Consider the following 24,013-nt stretch of genomic DNA (forward strand, 5'->3'; position numbering starts at 1 on the left):
CTTACGTAATGATCTACGTTATATTAATTATAGAATTAAGCAAAGTAACTTGAGTATAGTTTACCTCATATAACTCCGTGCTTATTTAGTGCAACTCTATGATCGATGTAATTTATATCATTATATAAGGGATCTCTTATTTTTTATTGATATTTTAAAATACTAATGTCTCACCTTCAAGGAAAGTGCAAGCAATTTTCTTTGCATTTGATTTGAAATTAGTCATACGTTATATTTAATTACAATTTGTAGTTGAATAATCTAAATCTGTAAGTGATTTTAATTCTTCAAGTTGATTTAAATTATGAGATAGATGAATGACTAATTCAAATTTAAAAAAAAGTCTGTAAAGTGTTTCTCTATAAAAAGAGACATACATTTTTTTTTTTTATGAAAAAGCACTATATTATCATATTTAAAAAAAAAAAGAGACTAACAGCTTTTTTGTAACTTTTTACTTTTGTCTCATATTTCTTCATCAATTTATTTTTACCATTTTTTAAACAATGTTGGATGTTTGATATAATTTTTCCGTATAAAGTCAATGAAAAAATAGACCACGATGAGTGGAAGCAAAATATTATAAGCTTTTTCCATGAAAGAGCACCGTGTGTTATACAATGAATATGGTTTTAAAGGGACCATCATAAACATCATCTTTTCAAAAGCAAAATTGAAAACTGTCATCTTTTAAACTTTCCAGGCAAAATAGAAAGAAGTCACATTTGTTGAAAATAATCACTTCAAGTCATCATACGCCAATCTCAATTGTAGGTTCAAATCAGGTCATAGGACAACAATTGAAACTGCAGATATATATAAATCGACAAAGAAACATAGAATATACATAAAATTTATTATGGAATTTTATTTTAACTTTTCTACTAGTTATAGTTTACACACAAATACAAGTTACACAACTCCGTAGACTTATTTAAGTTTGTCCATTGACGTATTCACAGCCCAGCAAGTCTAAACACAATCCAACAGAATAAGTTCACAACTTAATTGTCTTATTTGATCAGAATGGACTCCATGCAATCTCGTCATGTAACTGGTAGCAATCAACAACTTTAAGTGCCCTGGTCTTGAATTTTCAAGAAATCAATAAAAGTCTTTCCACGCAGCTCACTTGAAAAAAATCTTTTGAAGTAATCTGTCACACTTATTTTTTTAAACAATGCTGGAGTTTTCGGAGTGATAAGACTTGGTGCTGGACCCAATTCTCCATCTAATTTCGGGTTGTAAAATGTAGCAAAAGATAACCTTTCCTTCACTGAGTTTACAGTCGCACGATGTTCGATACTACGATAAGTTCCATTGGTAAAAATCTACAAGATCATAAAGTAAATAAACAAAAAAAGAACATAAATAGATTAAACCAGTTATCATCTATACAGCCCATGCTAACAACATAATTTTTATCGCAAGCAAGGTGTCCCAACCCTTTTTTCTTAACGAATTCGGTGTTAGTTGACTTTATTTTCCATCATTAACATAAATTATACAATAATTATACTCCACTTACAATGAAAGACACGTCACATATCACATGACATTACTAGAGATACAAAAAATATAGCATTAGTCACATAGGCTATAGGAAATGACAAGTATTACCTCTAATGCGTCGCCAATATTGATTACAAAGGCATCCGGGAGGGGTTTGACAGCAACCCATTTTCCATCTTTCTTAATTTGGAGACCATCCATCTCATTGACTTGGAGGAGGACGGTGAGTGCGGCGGCATCACAATGAGAATTATGGCCGACAACTTGTTCTGGTTGCGGACAAGGAGGATAATAATTCATCCTTAATAATTGCATCCCGTTTTCAAACAACTCTTTCATATCATTGGGATCCATTCTTAGAGCTTTAGCCATTTGGTCAAGGATTTTCAGGGCAAGATTTTTAAGTTCTGTCAAGTAAACTTCCAAGTCATCTCTGCATGCAAATTACGATATACAGTCCAGTAATTATCGTAAGATAGAATATACTATATAGCAAAACTCTACGCTTCAAATATAGAACCTGAATGGAAGAGCAACTTGGGGAACAAGTAGGGTTTCCTCAGATGAGTTGGGAAACTGATCAAAGTAAAGCCGTATCCCCAATCAAGTTTCTGCTCTTCAGACGTAATAAAGAGCTGCCCAAATCCCTCAATATCTCCTGGCTGTTGCCAAAACTTCTTTTTCTCATCAATTGGAAGATTAAAGAAGTCTTGAATCTCTGCTTTCACTTTCTCCACCAATGAACTGCTCACTCCATGATTCATCAACTGCATATATGCAAATTAAAGCAAGATGTCCTTTCGATATATATATGGTTCATAAAGGAAATTCTTAAGTTCAGGAAACAAAATGATTTTTATGGAAAAAGCCAAAGAAACGGAGAGCTGATAAAATGCGAACAAAAACAATGATAAATTAGTCTCTGTTTACTGTGTTTAGAATCAAGTGACTAATCCGGTACCGATTTACTTCTTTTTGTCAACGTTTTGTCTAATTTTTATTATCTGAATATCACTGCTAAATTGTTATGTACCTGACAGAAACCCCACTCTTTACATGCACGGTCAAGCTTCTCAAGCTCTGAGTCATCTCCAGAGAGCAACTTGTACATATCAATGACTGGAAGTTGTTGTGCTGAAGAATCGTCGGCGCGAATCAAGGGATGGTCCATCTCAGGGCGAACATAACGTGGAGGAATTGTGATCAGTGGCTTATTATGTGCCAGCTCCAGAATCGAAGGCTCCACGAGAGAACTCCCAATATCTGTCGCTTCTGCCTCCATATTATATAGATTTGGATTATCTGATTTCTAGCTATTTCTTTCTTCTCTTCTTCCCTCAACTGCAGACTCAGCTGGTTTGTGTTTAACAAGAAACTCATATATAAATAGTCTTCTGGATGTACTGTAATCCACTGGGCGTAATAAAATAATAATTTTGTTATAATAATTCAAGAGGATCGTGACTTTATGTGCCAGCTCCAGAATCGAAGGCTCCACGAGAGAACTCCCAATATATGTCGCTTATGCCTCCATATTATATAGATTTCATAGAAGTTGAATGATTATTTTGAGCACAAGTTGTAAAACATTCATACTTATTTGTGGGGTCCCTCACCTACTCCTTCTAGAGCTGGTTACATATATTATATCAGCTTTGTTGATGATTTCAGCCGATATACTTGGATTTACCCATTAAAGTTGAAATCAGAAGCCTTACAAGTTTTCAAATTATTCAGATTGCAAGTTGAAAAACAGTTTCAATGCCCAATTAAAAAGCTGCAATCTGACTGAGGGGGGAGAGTACCGAGCATTTACTGAATTCTTGAATCAAAATGGCATTATTTTTAGGCACTCATGTCCCTATACACATCATCAAAATGGGGTAGTTGACAGAAAGCATAGGCATGTGGTTGAGTTAGGTCTCACACTTTTAGCTCAAGCTAAATTACCCTTACAATTTTGGTGGGAAGCTTTCCAAACCGCTGTTTATCATATTAACAGGTTGCCTTCTGCAACTTTGAAATTTCTTACACCATATGAAAAGCTTTTCAGTCATAAACTAGATTACAAGATGCTCAAATGTTTTGGCTGTGCATATTATCCTTATTTGAGAGATTACAACAAGCATAAGTTTGCATATCATTCTAGTAAATGTATCTTCATAGGTTATAACCCTTCTCATAAAGGGTGCAAGTGTCTGCACCCATCTGGTCAAACCTATATAGCTGGACATGTTATTTTATATAAGAATTTGTTTCCTTACTCATCAGATTCTGCTTTCACTTCAAACTCATCAAATTCATGTTCAAACCTACCATTTACTCCTCAACAAGTGTATCATCTATCCACTTTATCAATGTCTCCAATATCAAATGACATCAACTACTATAATTATGATTTTGCAAGACCTACTAGTAGTAATTCTCATCACTCAGGTAATTCTGCATACAACATTGATCCTCACTCTTTACCACAAACAGTTGAACCACATACAGAACAAGAGCCTTATATTTCTCCTCCTGATCAAATATCACTAAACACTATTCCATCTACCTCTGCTCCAGAACATACACAACATATTACTACACTAGTAAACACACACTCCATGATCACTAGAAGCAAAGCTAGGATTTTAAAACCAAAACTCTACAATGTCACACTTGTTCATAAAGAACCAAAATATGTCAAAGAAGCTATGGAGAATCCTAAATGGTTTGCAGCCATGAAGGATGAGTACAATGCTCTAATTAGTAACAAAACATGGTCTCTGGTTCCTAGATCAGCTGGTCAGAAAATTGTTGGCAACAAGTGGGTATTTAGAGTCAATCAAAATTCAGATGGAAGTTTGGCCAAGTATAAAGCCAGGTTAGTAGCTAAGGGGTTTCAGCAGATTGAAGGGGTTAATTATTTTGAAACATTTAGCCCTATAGTAAAGTCAGCTACTGTCAGAGTGGTGATTAGTTTAGCTGTCATGAAACAATGGGAGATAAGGCAAGTTGATGTAAATAATGCATTTCTTAATGGAGAGCTGACAGAAGAGATGTTTATGGATCAACCAGCAGGTTTTGTTAATGATCAGAAACCAGATTTTGTGTGCAAACTTCACAAGTCTCTCTATGGCCTTAAGCAAGCTCCAAGGGCCTGGTATGAGAAGTTAAAAAGTTGCTTGTTACAATGGGATTTTATAAACTCAAGAGTAGACTCTTCTTTATTTATAAAGAAAACAAGTAACTTAATGATAATTATGCTAATTTATGTGGATGATATCTTAATTACAGGACCAGATAGTGCAACATTAAAAACCTTTATAGTTGAACTGAGCAGAGTCTTTGCCTTGAAAGATTTGGGTAATTTTTCTTATTTTCTGGGCATTGAAGTTTTGTATGATGCATGTTGCATCTATCTGTCACAAAGAAAATACGTAAGAGATTTGTTATCCAAAGTTTAGCTACTTGAATGCAAAGGAATTGACACACCTATGAGCACTGGAATAAAGCTATAAAAGGAAACTTCAGGTCATCTTGGTCAATATGTTACTGATCCTACACATTATAGAAGCATTGTGGGGGGAATGCAGTATCTGATCCTAACAAGACCAGAAATTGCATTTGTTGTCAACAAGTTAAGCCAGTATGTTTCCACTCCTACATTGCAACATTTGGTAGCTTGTAAGAGAGTACTCAGATACTTGAAGTCCACTCAAGATTATGGACTTAAATTTGATCAGCATGGAGAGATGAAGATCACATGATTCACTGATGCAGATTGGACCTGTGATCTTGATGACAAAAAATCTGTGGGTGCTTACTGCATTTACTTGGGAAACAATCTAATATCATGGTCATCCAAAAAGCAATCAGTCATTACCAGATCAAGTGCCGAAAGTGAATATAGAGCCTTAGCTTCAGCTAGTGCAGAGATAAGCTAGTTGCAATCTCTGTTTTCTGAGATTGGTTTGAGTTGTACATAAACTTCTACTATCTGGTGTGACGACACCAGTGCCACTGAATTAGCTCGCAATCCTGTTAGCCATTTGAGAACTAAACATTTTGAGATTGACTTACACTTCATCAGAAACAAAATAATTGCAGGAGAGCTACAAATTCAGTACATTCCTAGTGCAGAATAGATAGCTGATATCATGACCAAGCCTCTCTCATTTATTCACTTTAACTACCTTAAAGACAAACTCAATGTGCAACTATGTCCCTTGAGTTTGAGGGGGGCTGTTAAGGAAGCTCATTGTGCTGAGTTTATGAAGAATAGAAAGGTGAAGAAGCTGTTAGTCTCAGCAAGTGAAGTTAGTCAACCATGCCAGCTCATTAGTGCCAGGTCATCAGAGTTAGTTATGAGATAACAAGTCAGCACAAGTTGTTAAAGTCTGTTATTAATAATTCTTGTGTGTATGTAACTAATCTCGTGAGTATATAAGATGTAATTGATTCAGTTGTAAAGTGATTTTGATAAAATCCAAATTCAATGAAATAAAAATTTTCTCTGCAAGTTTTCTCTCAAAACAAACAGCTTCAGTTTTCTTTCATGGTATCAGAGCCACAATGGCTAGTTCCAGTACAACTAATCAAAATCATTTGATTGTTCATCAAACTTAATCTACTCAAATTTCATTTACTTTTGCTATAACCGTCAAGCTTGATCGATCTAATTTTCTTCTTTGGCGTAAGCAAGTTCTGACTTCAATAAGAGGAATAGACTTGAAGGATTTATCTCAGAAAATCAAAATATTCCAGAACAGTATCTTTCTCAAGCTCAAACTGATGGATCTATGGAGAGAACTGAGAATCCAGCATATGTTAACTGAAGAGCTCAAGATCAGACTCTGCTTAACTGGCTGTTTTCAACTATAAGTGAAGGTATTCTAAGCTCAGTTCTCAATTATGATACTTTATTTGATGTCTGAAAATCAATTGCAAAGCAATTTAGAGTTCAATCTGAAGCAAAGGTAATGCAACTTCGATATGAATTAGATACTTTAAGAAAAGAATCAATGTCGATTGAAGAGTATTGCTTAAAAATGAAGGTACTTGCTAATAAGCTTGCCTGTGTTGGTGATAATATAACTGAAAAAGATCTGCTAATAAGAATTCTTAATGGATTAGGATCTGGCTATCTGGATTTAGCTTCAATAATCACAACAAATAAAATGAATTATGATAATGCATATGCACTTTTGTTGACTCATGAGGCTAGGTTGGAACAAAATCAGAATTCTCAGGCCATGTTTAATGCTAATTATAGCATGATGAATGCAAACTATTCACATATGAGGGGAAGTCCTAGGAGAAATGCTTATGGTAATGGATCTTTTGGTCAATTTAGAGGAAGAAGTCAAAATTTTGGTCGAGGCATGTTCTTTACTTCTTATCCTAGAGGTTTTCCAGCTAGTAGTAGTACTATTGGTGGTTTTGGCAGAGGACATGCTGCAAGTTTTGGAAGGAATCAACAGTTTACACATCATCCTAGGTCACCAAATGTGAGGAATGTATTTTCTCCTGCAATTAACTCAAGCATTTCTACTGGTGAATCTAATGAGCCAATACCTGTATGCCAAATATGTCACAAACAAGGTCATATTGCTAATGCTTGCTGGTATCGATATGGTGATAGTTACTCTCTTTCTCCAAAATAATTTGGTAGAGGAAAAATGATAGGACCTAAGGCTGTATATATGGCTAATTTTGAGCCATTATCATATCAACAATCAACTATTGAAGATCCTTATGAATTTTCTAGTTTCAACTCCAACTGTCAACCAGTACATTACTCACTTGTTTCTTCTTATTCATCAGAAGCATTTACTTTGCCTGAAGCTTATGTTGCTAATTTGGAAGACTCATCAGATGAAAGATGGTATCTGGACAGTGGTGCCACACATCACATTACAAATAACATGGCAATCATGCATGTACGAGAAGAGTTCAAAGGTTTAGATCAGGTTACTAATAGAAATGGACAAGGTTTGATCATTACTCATATTGGTGATGCCTTCTTTAACTATAAAAGTCTTCATACTGCCTGCAAGCACACACCTATAACACTTAAGGATATCTTATTAGTTCCTTCAATTACTAAGAACTTAATAAGTATATCTAAATTGACAACTAATAATAACATTTCCATTGAATTTGTTGGAATGTATGTTATGTAAAGGATTCACTGAAGGGACGAGTGCTTCTGCAAGGTCTTACTGAAAAAAGATTATACAAGTTGCTGTTAAAGTCCTCTCAAACATCTCCTTCTTCTTTCTTGAGTCAAATCTCTTCAAATAAGCCTTTGTCTATGCTATCTACTTGTCATCTTTCTTTTCATGTTACAACTTGTACTGACTTGTTATCTCATAATTAACTTTGATGACCTGGCATTGATGAGCTGGCATGGTTGACTAACTTCATTTGCTGAGACTAACGGCGTCTTCACCTTTCTATTCTTCATAAGCTCAGCACAATGAGCTTCCTTAACAGGATTATCTGATTTCTAGCTATTTCTTTCTTTTTTTCTTCCCTCTCCTGCAGACTCAGCTGGTTTGTGTTTAACAAGAAACTCATATATAAATAGTCCTCTAGATGTACTGTAATCCACTTGGGTGTAATAAAATAATAATCTTGTTATAAAAATTCTACAGGATCGTGACTTCTGTCCCGATTTAATCATATAAAGAGAAAATAATTTAGACATTGATTAGTAGTTAATGAATAAAAATAAATAAAAAAGGTAAATGTTATCCTTACAATACCACTAAACGATATATGAGCAGAAATCCTTAAAATTTCAGTAGAGTTTAAATTAGAGGTGAGCAAATAATCCGATTTGATCCAACCCAATTCAAAAAATATCGGGTTTAGATCGAATCAGAGTATTAACCTAATATTGGTGTTATACAAACCCAATCGGATCGTAATCGAATTAGATTAAACCCAATTCTATCCAAAAACCTGATCAGGTTGGTCTCTTGTCAACAAAAGAAAAAGAAAAACATGACCTAACCTAATTGATTTTCAATTTACAAACACAAAGAACAGACAAGCGAACATCGTGGTCTCCTCTTCGTATGCAAAGCACAATGGCACTTCACACACACAACAAACATAGTTGTTGAGAATAAGTCTATGTATTTCCTAGTCTTTTGGAGTGTATCTGTTTGTTAAAGATTTTGTGGGCTGGTGTAGATTTTTTGGTTTATTGCTTGATTGTAGGAAAAGTTGTTCATTGTATTGCCTATATAAAGTGAGATCAATAAAAGCTTTAGTACTCATTTTCAATTCATCAGATTATCTCTTTAAAAATTATTCCTCTACTAGTTATCAATCTGGTATCAGAGCCAGGTTACTATTTCTTCTAACTTGTATTGCTGTAGCACTTACTAATGGCATCTGACAACTTTGTTCAACCAGTCATACCATGCTTTGATGGTCACTATGATCATTGGAGCATGCTTATGGAGAACTTTTTGAGGTCAAAGGAGTACTGGCAAGTGGTGGAATATGGAGTAGCAGAACCTGCAGAACGAGTGGAGTTAGACGTAGCAAGAACTAAGAACTTAAAAGGATCTCAGTTGAAAGATCTTAAGGCAAAAAATTACCTCTTCTAGGCAATTGATCGTTCAATTTTGAAAACCATTCTCCGCAAAAGAACTTCTAAAGATAAATGGGACTCTATGAAGAAGAAGTTTGAAGGTTCAGCAAGGGCACAGAAGACACAACTATAAGCTCTTCGTTGAGATTTTGAGATACTTCAGATGAAATCGTGTGAGCCAGGTTCTGATTATCTTTCAATAACTATGGCTATTGCAAATAAATTGCGAATTTATGGAGAGCATTGATGATTCTGTCATAGTTGGAAAAGTTCTTAGATCATTAATCCTAAGGTACGAGTATGTTGTTTGTTCAATTATTAAGTCATACAATCTTGATGAACTTGCTCTTGATGATATGGAAAGTTCATTAAAGGTCTATAAACAAAGAATGAACAAGAAAATTGGAGCAGAGCAAGCATTGTACGCTACAACTAATAATAAGTCTTCAGCATTAAGAAGTTGAGGTCAAGGCCTTGGAAGAGGCAGAGGTAATGGAGATCGTAGGCCATTAGAAAATAAGCAAGAAGATAATTATGCTGCTGATTTCAATGGCAAAGGTAGAGATACACATGATCACAAGTCTAGATCAATAGAAAAATATAATATTGAATGTTTCATATGCCACAGTTATGGTCACTTTCATTCTAAATGCCGTGCAAACTTAAATAAAGAACATTGTGAAAAAAATCTAATTATGCTGAGAAAGATGAAGATGTCTCACTTTTGATGGCATCCCATGTTAAAGAAAGAATTAGTAATTATATGTGGTATCTAGACACAAGTTGTAGCAATCATACGTGTGGTGATAAATCTATGTTTACTGATTTAGATGAATCTTTTAGAGATACAGTTACATTTGAAGATGACTCTACAATTTCTGTCATGGGAGAAAAGAAATGTTGGGAATTGTACTAAAGAAAATGAGTCAGAGTATTTCCAATGTTTTATTTGTTCCTGACTTAAAAAAGAACTTACTTAGCTTGGGACAACTTCTTAAAAAGGGCTACGAAATAAATTTTAAAAAGGGGGTCTGTAGAATTCAAGATTCTAGAAAAGGCTTGCTACCTCAAGCCAATATGATGACAAATCGAATGTTTCCTTTATATCTTCAAAACAATATTCATTCTTGTTTGTTGGCTAAGCTGAAGGATGCAGCATGGTTGTGGCATTTTCGATACGGGCACTTGAACTTCTGTGGTTTGAGAACTTTACAACAGAAAAACATAGTGTTTGGGATTCTTAAGCTTGAGCATCCAGAGGAAGTGTGTGAAGAATGTGTTATTTGCAAACAACACCGTGATCAATTTCCAAGGGTGAAAACATGGTAAGCAAAAAAGCCGTTAAAGCTAGTGCACTCTGACATTTGTGGGCCTATAAACCCTATCTGTAATGGAGGTAAACAATACTTTATGACATTTATTGATGATTTTAGCCGAAAGACTTGGGTGTATTTCTTGCAGGAGAAATTTGAGGCTTTTGTAGCATTCAAAAGCTATAAAGCTCTTGCTGATAAAGAAGTAGATTATTCTATTAAAATTCTTCGTACCACCACGGTGGTGACTACAATTCGCAAGAGTTTGTCAAAATTTTTGAAATGCATGGGGTTAAGAGGCAACTGACAGCAGCCTATACACCACAACAAAATGGTGTTTCAAAGAAGAAAAATCAGACTATTTTAAACATGGTTCGAAGCATGTTAAAGTGGAACAATGTACCGAAGAATTTTTAGCCTGAAACAATAAATTGGAGCATGCATATACTAAATAGAAATCCAACACTTGCTGTTCAAAATATGACACCAGAGGAAGCTTGGATTGGATGAAGGCCAATAGTTGACCATTTCAGAATATTTGGGTGCATTGCCTATACCCATGTTCTGCATCAGAAGAGAAAGAAGCTTGATGATAAAGGAGAAAAATGTGTGTTTCTTGGTGTTAGTGACCAATAAAAAATCTATAAGCTGTGCAATCCTAACACCAAGAAAATTATTGTCAGTCGAGATGCTATATTCGATGAAGAAAACGTATGGGCATGGACTGATAGCATCTTACAACAATAAATTCCAGTTGACTTTGACAATAGAGATGATGATAAAAATCATTAAGCACTAGAAAATGAGCAACAACATGATATACATCCAATGGCAGTACCTAATAAACCTTTGGAATATTTAGATGCAGCACATGGTGTTAGGATCAAATGCTTACCATTAGGCTAAAAGCTTAAGTTGATAGCTAAGGTGCAACTTTATTTCCTTATACCATAGAAGCACAGAGCCCCACACTAAGCTGCCGGTGGACATAAGGGAGAGGGACTGCACACATTTGTAATTCTGCCAACGGGCCGGGCAGTTAGGCCTTAGGTAACCTTACTACCACCTCAATGGAATTACACAGAAGGATGTTACACCTACAAGTGCATAAAAGAATTGCTAGGGGCCCATAACTTCAACAATCCTCCCCATAAAATTACTTATGTGGCGGCTTGAACCCGTGACCTCGCTTTGATACCAATTGTTAGGATCAAGCGCTTACTACTTGGTTAAAAGCTTAAGCTGATAGCCAAGGTGCAACTTTATTTCCTTGTACCATAGAAGCACAGAGCCCCACATTAAGCGGTGGGCGGACATGAGAGGCTGCACACATTTGTAATTGTGCCAACAGGCCGGGCAGTTATGCCTTAGATAACCTTATTGCCACCTCAATGCAATTACACGAAGGATGTTACATCTACAAGCACAAAAAAGAATTGTTGGGGCCCTATAACCCCAATACATGAGGCACGACCTTGGCGCTCTAGAAAGAGGCTTATATGGATGGATGATTATGAGGTATCTGGTTGTGAATAATATGATATCTTAACTTATTTTGCTTTATTTGCAGATGGTGATCCTACCAGTTTTGAAGTGGCTGTCAAAGAATCAAAATGGCAGAAAGCGATGGATGATGAAATTGCAGCCATTGAAAAAAACAACAGATGGAAATTGACTGACCTTCTACAAGGACACAAGACAATTGGTGTCAAGTGGGTATATAAAACAAAGTTGAAGGAGAATGGAAACATTGACAAATATAAAGCCCGTTTAGTAGCTAAATGTTATAAATAAGAGTATGTAATTGATTATAGTAGCAAGACATGATACCATCAGGCTGATAATTGTGGTGGTTGCACATCATTCATGGCTAATCTACCAATTGGACGTGAAATCGGCATTCTTGCATAGTGATCTACAAGAGCAGGTGTACATTGATCAACCCCTTGGTTATGTGAAGCATGAGAATAAGAATAAAGTGTACAAATTAAAGAAGGCATTATACGGGTTGAAACATGCACCCAGAGACTAGTACAACCGTATAGATGCCTTCTTTGAAAAAAGAGGCTTTAAAAAAATGTCCATATGAGCACGCACTTTTCATAAAAATGAAGATGAAAAGAAAATTCTTATCGTGTGTCTTGTTAACATTTATGTATCCATTGAAATACTATTTAAGCAACCCAAGAGGGGGGTGAATTGAGTTATCAAAATTTATGCAAAACAAACCACACAACAATTTAAATCTAATGCCTTAATAAGAACAAAAATAATAAATTTAATCAAGCAAGATAATAAAAGAGTAAGAGAAGAGAAATCAAACACGTGATTTTACGTGGTTCTGCTAATCGTGCCTACGTCCGTACCTCCAAGCTCACCGAGCTTGAGGATTTCACTAAGCAAGTCTCCAAGACTTCAACTGCTCTTACAATTGACTTTAAAGGTGTTAATAAACCTTTACAAAAAGAGAGTATCCTCAATCGCTTAACTCAAGTGTATCCCAACACTTACAATCTCACAATTTGATTTTAAAGAATATTACAAAATAAATCTCTCTCACACAATGTGTTTAATTACAAATAAAAATCTAAAGTATGAGTAAATGAGATGAATATAAGAATTTAAGGCTCAATAAAAGTTGTATGCTCAATAATCTGCTCAATGATAATTGTTGGAATCGTTGTTGTTTGAATTTGATTGAACTTATTTATAGTTGGAGCTGAAAAACTAGATGTTATTGACTTTCTGCTCATTGGTGGATCGCCGTTAACTAGATGTCGGATCGCCGTTTGACTGGTCAATATGACCATTGAACTGAATTTTTAAATTGTCGGATCGCCATTTTTTAGATGTCGGATCGCCGTTAGTGTCTAGAGGTTAATCTTCAATTCTGCTTGATGTCGGCTAGTGATGCAGCGGAAGTTTAATGTTCAAAATATTCCGTTGATTCTAGAGAATACCGGAACAAAAGAACAACTAAATTCACATTGATTCAAAAGAATACCGTGAATTTAGGGGTTAAGACTCGTTGATTCCGTAGAATACCAAGAATTAACTGTTCAAATACTCACAAAGAGATTTGAAAATTGAAATATTATTAAACTCAAAATTCTCTCCTTGTAAAAGTTACAAAAGACACTTATTTATACTAAGTAAGACTTATCCTAATATGATTAGAAAACCTATTTTAATAAGACTTATGCCTAAATTAGGAATATTACCCAAATAAGCAATACTTAAACAATAAAACTCTAAATAGGAAACCAAATTAAACTAGAATACAAATTAATTAAAATATTCCTAAATATTATACATTTAAATATAATTAGGATTTCTTCAATTTCTTGCTCCGCATCATTCCCGCCAGGTTGGAGAAAATTCGTCCTCGAATTTTGCATGTTGTAGTCTTCAAGAACATCTTCATGTGCATAAGGATTAATTTTTAAAACAGAGCTTTGACATAGACGACAAACTTTAAATTTTCCAACTTTTGTAATAACGTCCATCCAATCACTCCAATGGCGTAAAATAAATTCTTCTATCAACAACTTCTCCAATAATGTCTTCTCGTATTGTTCGTGTCGAACTTCAACATAGTTGAGGAAAAACGATTTCTTTTCATAATCCATTAACTGTTGAAAAATATCACAACTCTTTTTGTCTTCTTTCGGCAAATCAAGAGAACAATAAGAGATTGTATCAACAACTATCTCTCTCTCCTCCACAATATCAAGATACTCATCAAATTTCGGCGATTGATCCAAATCAATGTCTTTGTGTTGAGGATTTGTTGTAGACATGAATGACCAATTAATATTCTCCTCGGAAGGAATAATATTGTCGAAAGGAACAAAGTTACTATTTTCCTCATTATCTTCATAACAACCATCATCGTGAACAACGTCATCAAATCCATATGCATGCTTTATGTGTAAAGATTTTCTATCTCGAATTTTCTCTAAATCTTGAGAAATTGAATGCAAAATCCTCAACATCTTAACTAAAACATCTCTCAAGATGAAATCTTCACGTCGATGTTGTGATATCATGATATAATTTTTTTCTTTTTTTTCTTATGCTTTTTTGGTGTTGTTTGGGGTTTTTTTTTAAACTAAACGGAAAAAAACAAAAAAGGAGAAAGGAAACGTTTGGTGGTAGATGGGATTAGATGAGTAATACCAGGTTTTGTCTCTGATACCAAACTGATGCAGCGGAAGTTTAATGTTCAAAATATTCCGTTGATTCTAGAGAATACCGGAACAAAAGAACAACTAAATTCACATTGATTCAAAAGAATACCGTGAATTTAGGGGTTAAGACTCGTTGATTCCGTAGAATACCAAGAATTAACTGTTCAAATACTCACAAAGAGATTTGAAAATTGAAATATTATTAAACTCAAAATTCTCTCCTTGTAAAAGTTACAAAAGACACTTATTTATACTAAGTAAGACTTATCCTAATATGATTAGAAAATCTATTTTAATAAGACTTATGCCTAAATTAGGAATATTACCCAAATAAGCAATACCTAAACAATAAGACTCTAAATAGGAAACCAAATTAAACTAGAATACAAATTAATTAAAATATTCCTAAATATTATACATTTAAATATAATTAGGATTTCTTCAATTTGTTGCTCTGCATCAGCTAGCCGTTATCAAGATGTCGGTTAGCCGTTTGCTATAGTGACTGCTACAGCGAATTATTTCAAAAAATTATAGTTTGGTCCCAAAACTTTATAAAATTATACCATGACCCCACACTTTATAAAACTTGTCAAATAAGTCAATTTCCAAAATTTTAAGCAATATTTGCTAATTTCAATGTTCTCAAAACTTTTTCAATTTAAATAATTAACATGAAGATCATAAAATTACTTTTTTTTAATATAAAGCCTTTATAATATGAAAACTATATGAAAGAATAATTTGAACTTTTAAAACAATCTTAATCAAGTTTGTTATCATCAAAATCAATATTAAAGAAATATTTATGTTAACAATCTCCCATTTTTCGATGATGATAAACTTTTCAAGAAAATACTTGCTCAATTTTGCTCTCCCTAAATATGTGCTCCCCCTAAGTAAAATATTTATAGAATTTAGCTCCCCTTAAATATGTGCAATCAATTTTTAACCACACAAAAAGAAAAAGAAAATTTTAATAGATTATATATAAATTATCTCCCCTTTCATCATAAAAAAGAAATGAGCGCGAAAAGATTAAAAAGAGAAGTTCAGTGATTACCCATGTCGGAAAAAAAATTTCAGCAGAATCTCCCCTTAAAAATGAACATATCCGCAAAAATAAAGTAGTTAAAACACTTCCATATAAACTCCAATTTAGGAACCAACCTCCATACCAACAAATTCAACATTATCATAAGCAACAACCAAATATGTCATTAAAATCAACTCAATCATAAACAAAGTCCACATATCCAACAAAATCATCATAAAAGCATCACAAGCACAATAAAAAAACAAATAGTATCATAACAACTACATGAGATGAGTAATGTTTGTGCGAAATTCATAGGTGCAGAAAACCAAGATAGAGGCTGTGAAGAGGAGCTGCTTGGGTCATAACTAAGGTGACCAAGAATGTGGCGCTGTCCAACAAGTAATTCCATCTGCTGATCTAACATCTGCTGTCGAAAATTTGCAAAGGCTGATTGAAGTGCATCCACTTTGTCGAAAAGCTGCTAAAGACGGTCTGCAGAAGTAGAAAAAGCTGCAGGACGTACAGCTGGCTCGGTTGGCTCCTCATCCTGAGATGGGGCTACTGCTACTCGTCGAAGGGCACGAGGTCTAGCTCCAAGTCGAAAGTTGGGTAACTCATCCTCGGGATAAACGTCATTGAGCATGCAGTTATCATTCGGAGCTACCAAAGTATCTTCATTCTTAGAGGAAGTAACCTTGATCCACTTGCCTTGCCTTCATTAAAATCAATCCCCGAAATTATTTCCTTACCCATCTTTTTAGTCTTAACATAGACAGGTTCGGTTAAAGGAACATAAAAGTGTCTCGGAATCTTACTAATAATGCTACCATATAGAAGAGACCTGTTAGACACAGCAGAGGTAAAGAGGATATGACAAAAAATAGTGAATGAAATGTGCACTTTCCTTCCTCTGATGAGAGAGTCAAGTAAACCGACATCTAATCTAGTCACCTCATCAATGTGTCCCTGCCTAGGTGTAATCACGTGCTGGAGAATACTATGAAGAATACGGACTTGAAAAGGTAACAACTAAGACTGAAAGAAAAATGAGCAAACTTCGTCAGAGAGATCACAGCGTCTACAGATATTTCTAACGCCCTTAGTGTGAGTAAACTGACTAAAATGAAGCTCTTTTCTAGCAGTATACAGGTTTAGCCCCTCAAAGGATATTCCAAGCATACGACCAAGCTCAAACATATCGAACTCAATCCTAACACCTTCAACATGTGTTACGATCCTATCTTTTCGATTAACCAAAATCTCCATATTAGAGTAAAACACCCTAACTAAATTTTTATAGACTCGTTCTTCAATGCCTAAAGCTTCATCCCATTGTCTTAGCATTTAAGGCAAAATTCTACCACATATAGTAATATTAGAGAAATCGTCAATGTCAATATAGAATGAGGTAGTTTCTGTTTTTCCATGAATTTCTCGTGAAATCAATGAGCCAGTTGACCATTTGGAAAATGCAGGCTGTCAAAATCTTGAGAAAGAGGCCTGGGGGAACTGGGATTGCTTGGAGCTGTTTGCTTGGTTTGGGCACGCCTCGATTGTGAAGCCATTGATGATTTTGGAAGAATTTAAATCGGTAGAAAGGAAGTTTGAGAGATGAGAGAGTGATTACAAGTTGAAATTGGATGGGAAATGGAAGAAATTTGGGTCAAATTTGGCTAGAGCAGTTCGGCTGGTTTTAGGGTTTTCAATTTGGGATTTTTCAAATTTTGAAGTAAAAACCGATTTTAATCAGTTGAAAAGGTTCTAAAGAGGATAAAAATTGTTTTTAATGCTTCAATTTGGTGAAAAAGAGCAAGAAAAATGGTGGATTTGAGAAAGAGAGACAAAATTGCAGTCGCGATTTGAGAGAGGGAGAAGAATAGTTCTAAAATGAAGTGAAGAAGAAGAACGATTACTGTGCACTTAACGCGTGATAACGGCGAGCTGTTATAGAGATATCGGTGAATCGATAGTGTCTAGAGAGCTCCCAAAATTTTTTTATACAAACAACAAGTCGTTATTGTGCTATCGGCGAACCGACAGCGTCCATAGAGCTCCCAAAACTTTTCATGGAAACGGTGAGCCGTTATTGTTATATCGGTGAACCGACAACGTCCAGAATGCTTGCCAAAGTTTCTGCCTGAAAACGGCTAGCCGTTTATTAAGATAACGACAATATGTTTTCTACAACTTATGATTTCACACATTTATCTTAGTATTTGGCCACAAATAATACATTTCAAGATCATTTCATTGATCCAAAAATGTTTTAAGAACCAGTTTAATGCATAATTCACGAAAGTACATATATTTAAACAATTAATTCATACACATATTCAAAGAATAATACAAACACCTCACTTATTTATCATGCTCAAACACTTCATAATCATAAAAAATCATCAAATCATCAATCAAACAATTTCATTAGACTTAATATCATGAGTAGAAATGTTAATGTGAAAATTTCATCATCCCAAGTTCATGCCGAATTTTTGAAAATTGATCTTCGCAAAGAGGTTTTGTAAAAATATCGGTAAGTTGTTTTTCCGTGGAAATAAACTGTAATGCAATATCTCCATTTTGAACATGATCTCTCAAAAAATGATGTTTTCTAGAGTGCTGAATGTGATTCTTTGAAAGATTTATAACACTAGTATTATCACACTTAGTAGGAATTTGTTCAAGATTTATGCCATAATCCTTAAGTATTTGTTTCATGCAAAGTGCTTGTGCACAATAACTCCCTACAGCAATATATTCTGCCTCGGTGGTTAAAAGTGCAACCAAATTTTGTTTCTTACTAAACCATGAAACAAATGAATGTCCTAGTAAATGGCAAGTTTCACTAGTACTTTTGCTATCAACTTTGTAACGGGCAAAATCTGCATTTGAATAACATGTTAAATCTATATGAGTTCCTTTAAGATACCAAAGGCCAAGATCTATGGTTCCACTTAAAGAACATAATTTTTTTTTTACAGCAAGTAAATGAGATTTCTTGGGACATAATTGAAATCTTGCACACAAACATACACTAAACATGATATCGGGTCTACTTGCAGTTAAGTAAAGTAAAGAGCCGATCATACATCGATGCGTTTTGATATTCACTTCTTTGCCTTTTTCATGTTTGTCAAGCTTAGTTGTTGTGCTCATTGGAGTGTTTTTGATCTTTAAATCATCAATGCCAAATCGCTTGAGTAGTTCTTTCACATACTTGGCTTGATTTATGAAAATTCATTTGTCATTTTGTTTTATTTGCAACCAAAGAAAATACTTCAACTCTCTCATCATACTTATTTCAAATTCTTTACTCATAAAGATGAAAATTCTTTACACAACAATTCATTAGTAGAGCCAAAAATAATATCATCAACATAAATTTGAACAACAAAAATATCTTGGTTCTTATGCTTAACAAAGAGAGTAGTATCTGTTTTACCCATCGAAAAATTGTTATTCAATAAGAAATTCTTAAGCCTATCATACCATGCTCTAGGTGCTTGCTTTAATCCATACAATGCTTGTGACAACTTATAAATATGACTTGGAAATTTTTCATTTTCAAAACCTGTGTTATTTCACATAAACTTCCTCCATAATATAGTCATTTAGGAACACACTTTTGATATCCATTTTAAATAAAATAAAATCTTTATGACATGCAAATGCTAATAACATCCTAATGGATTCTAGTCTAGCTACATGTGCAAATGTTTTATCAAAATCAATTCTCTCTTCTTGGTTGTAACCTTGAGCCACTAGTCTAACTTTATTCCTTATAACCACACTGGATTCATCCATTTTATTTCTAAATATCCATTTAGTGCCTATAATGGATTGGTGTTCCGGTTTAGAAACTAATTCCCACACATTGTTTCTTTCAAATTGATTTAACTCCTCTTGCATTGTCATAATCCAAGATTCATCATTTTCTGCATCCATAAAGGATTTTGGTTCAATTTGAGATATGAATATAGCATGCTCACAAGTATTTCTAAATTATGATTTAGTAGTTATGCTACTTGAGGGATCTCCTAAAATCAAGTCCTTAGGATGAGAAGAAACATACCTCCACCCCTTGGGGAGTGATTGAGAAGTACCTTCATTTTGCTCTACATTCGTTTCTTCATGTTGCTCATCTTGATTCCCATGAGATGCATCGTTTTGGTTATCCTTTGATGACTCTTTTTGTAGTTTTTCATCTGCATCATTAAAACCCAGACTTCTTAAGCTCTTATCGCCTATGTGACAGAACTTTCATAGACATGTACAAAATCACACAGTTGCTTTACTCACACCACTATTCCCTACTTTGCACCGCAAAATTCTTGGATCGCTCCCGCCGTTTCTCGTGAACAGTACCTTATATATGAACAGTGTCGTATACGTGAATAGTATCATATACATGAACAATACCATATATATAAATAGTACCCCTTACGTGAACAATAACTGACTCTAAAAATACAACCAATAGCTCTGATATCATTGTTAGGAAATTGATGGGTGAAGCAGACACGCAGCTAAAATGAAATTGGAAGAAAAATAAAGAACAATCACAAAGAGGACACCAGAAATTACATGATTCGGCTTTTAGCCTACTTACACGGGCAAAAACAAAAGGAAAATATTTTACTAGTGAAAAGGAGTTACAAGTATTGTGATATTTTAGCTCACTACCCAAAATCCCAATACACCCAAACTCTCAAAACACTAATCACTCAAGAGTTTATTAAACTCTTAATACTCTCACCTCTCTAAAGGAAGGAAATGCTTATCTTTCGCTGGAATGCTTCAGCTCTTCATTTGAACTTCTATTTATAGCAAAATAATGGCCAAGAAATCAACGATTTTAGCCTAACAATTATGGCTTCAATTTCGTCAATCAGCGTTGCTTCAATTTTGTCAATCTAGCTTTCAAAATTTGTGGGTTATACTCTCCATTTTCTTTGATTTGCTGGCACTAAAGTCAAGTACCAAATTTGGTGTTGACGTTTAGGTGCTTGCTTTGACCGTTAGTTCATTGGGATCAGTTTTGTTTGTTAAAGGCAGTGGGTGGTCTTGGACTTCATCGTCTTCATCTAGATATTTTAAATAGATCATGCATGTCTGTAAAAGATTTTATGTAATGTTAAAAAGCATTCTTCTATATATGCTAACTATCTTAAATCTAGTTACAAACTCATTACATAGCCAATCCGATTTTTGTTAATTCCTCTTAATAGGCTGGTCTCTTAAAGAGTTATTGGTGATGGCTTCTTTATTCAATTTTTGGATTGACAGATGGTTGTCGGATCCTCTTCCTCCTACTAGTTATTTTATTGACCTTGCTTTGTCTTGTACTAATGTCGCCAGATTAATGATTTATAGGAGTTTATTTTTCGATATCAAATTAGTTCGTCCTCTACTTTATAATCTTTGGGTCACCGCCAGTTATTACCTGATTTATTTGATTTGGAAAGCCAGAAATAAGCTGAGATTTGAGAATGTCTATCTTCTGTAGATCGTTTTACGGCTAAATGTACTGCCCATATTATTATTTCGTTAAACTTTGCCCAGGTTATGTTGGTTATGCCATATTATTATCCTGCCAAACTTTATTGAGGCTGTTGAAAGTCAAATAATCGCTTGCCAATTTCAAAAAGCAAAATCAGCGGCATGTTTTTGTTGACACATGCGTGGAGAAAAATGTGGTGGTTTTCTAGATGCCGCTTGAATTTGTCAAAATTGTTGATTTTAGTTGTCGTTTTTCAAAGACTTATGGGGACAAAGGAATTAAATGCATGCATGATATTTGGCTATAAATACCAAGCCATTTGTTCATTTGAAGGCATCCACATTTTGAGAGCAATTGCAAGTAAATCAATTTAAGAGATTTGAGAGAGCTTTTACTTAAGTGTTCTATTGAGGATCCAAATGGGTGTGTTGGGTTTTCAGTTTCGAGAGTTTTTTTCCCAATTTTGTAAGTTCACATTTATTAGTGAAATTATCTTCAATCTTTGCCCATGAATGTAGATTTTACGCCGAACCAAGTAAATTATTGTATTTAATTTATTTTTTTGCATTTGCTTATCACTACATTTATATTTCTGCAGAAGTCACAGTCACTATAATATTGATATTTGCTTAATCTGCACTTCCGTAAATGAGATCAGAAGTACTTTTTCATGAGGGAGACATCAGCAAAGAAATTGTAGGAAAACGTTGAAAGAAAAGTACACAAAGAAAAGCCATGAAAACATTCTTTATATAAAGAAAAAACTCTCAAAACCAAAAACCTAATACACCGAATTGGATCCTCACTTGAATATTCAAGTAAAAACTCTCTCAAATGTCTTTTATTGCTTCACTTGTAGTTGATCTCAAAATGTGGATGCCTTCAAATGAGCAAATGGCTTGATATTTATAGTCAAAGATCATGCATGCATTTGATCCTTGTCCCCAAAAATCTTTGAAAAATGGCAACCAAAATTAACAATTTTGACAAATTCAAGCGGCGTCTAGAAAAACCACCACATTTTTCTCCATGCATATGTCAACAAGAACATGCCATTGATTTTGCTTTTAGAAATTGGCATTATTTGACTTTCAGCAATTCTCTACCTTGGAGAAAATTTTTTAAGTTTGAGCCGACTATTAATAAACTATCCTCCAGACTCTGCCTTATTTTACAAGTTTGAAAATAGTCAGAGAAGACAGAGACTGGAGGATAGTCTGTTGATTATTGACTCATATTTAAATTTTTTTTTATTAAGATAGAGAATTATTGAAAATCAATTGGGCTTGCCAATTTCAAAAAGCAAAATCGATGGCATGTTTTTGTTGACATATGCATGGAGAAAAACATGGTGATTTTCTAGATGCCGCTTAATTTGTCAAAATTGTTGATTTTGGTTACTGTTTTTCAAAGACTTTTGGGGACAAGGGTTAAATGCATGCATGGTCTTTGGCAATAAATACCAAGCCATTTGGTCATTTGAACGCATTCACATTTTGAGAGCAATTGCAAATGAAATAATTTGAGAGAGTTTCTACCTAAGTGTTCTAGTCAAGATCCATTTAGGTGTATTGAGATTTTGAGTTTTGAGAGTTTTTTTTTTCAATTTTGTTAATTTGCATTTATTAGCTCTTGAAATTATCTTCTAGTGTTTGCTTTTAGACGTAAGCTTTACGTTAAATCACGTAAATTATTGTGTTCATATTTTTTTTGCATTTATTTATTACCACATTTATATTTATCCAGAAGTTGCAGTCATTGTAATATTGATAATTATTAAACATGCGCTTCCCCGACAGAGGTTATGATAGTTATGGTGGAACATAAAGAAATTTTTGCTTAGTACAAGATCAAATCATGAGAAAATCTTATATAGGACATAGAGTTCCTCAAGTTCCTCAGCATCCCATTTTCTTTAGGTCGTGGTCCTCGTATTTACTGGGCTACCATATCTCGATTTGCTTCCTTGATTAACCAGCAAAACAGTCATCTTTTTTTCCAAAGAAAAGAGCGAAACACAATTTATTGTGTACAATTCTAAACTTTTGCACTTGTAAGTGAGGATATTAATTACCCATAAGGACAACTTCATATACTCATTAACATTAATCCGTTGGCAGCTTAACAAGTGGCTTAATAAAATTTACATTCCACAATCATTATTAAAGTGAAGTACGCAAGCCAGGAAATTTTACTAAAATTAAAAGGAGCTCATCATGTAACTAAGTGCGCAACTTATCGTATAATATCCTCAAGAAGGTGGAAGCAATCAAGGACTTTTAAGCGTCCTCGTTTTCAATTCTCATACGGTCAATAATGACTTTCCTCGCAGCTCGTTTGAAAAAAATCCTTTGAAGTAATCATTTATTCCCTTAAAAAATGCCGGAGTATCTGGAGTTATAATAATTTATTTTGCCATTTGGTCAAGCATTTTCAGGGTAAGATTTTTCACTTCCGTTAAGTAAACTTCCAAGGTATCTTTAGCAATGCAGCACCATTGTAGTATTGTTAGATGGACGAAACGTTGGATCAATAGTTGGTGTGTTGTGTGGCTAAAAATGAAAAAAAAAAAAATTGAGAGAGCAGAGAAAACCTGAATGGGAGAGGCAATAATTTGAGGAACAGGTGGGGTCTTCTCGAATGAATTGGGAGAGTGAATATGGTAAAGCCGTATCCCCAATCAAGTTTCTGCTCCTCAGAAGCAATGAAGAGCTGCCCAAATCCCCCAATCACGTTTTTGGGTCTCAGCTCTCATTTTCTCCACCAGTGAACTGCTCACTCCATGATTCACCAGCTGCATACAAATTATTCAAAGCACGATGTTGTTGTCATTTATGTTCCACGGAAATTAATTTGAAGTCAGAAAAA

At 34.4% G+C, this 24,013-nt stretch overlaps 1 pseudogene; it reads right to left on the minus strand.

Moving 5' to 3' along the window:
* Window positions 1-846: 846 nt before the first annotated feature.
* On the minus strand, window positions 847-2,999 carry LOC102613355 (protein SRG1-like; annotated as a pseudogene).
* Window positions 3,000-24,013: the final 21,014 nt, after the last annotated feature.

Source organism: Citrus sinensis, chromosome 5 (genome assembly GCF_022201045.2).
Source record: "Citrus sinensis cultivar Valencia sweet orange chromosome 5, DVS_A1.0, whole genome shotgun sequence".
NCBI lineage: Eukaryota > Viridiplantae > Streptophyta > Magnoliopsida > Sapindales > Rutaceae > Citrus > Citrus sinensis.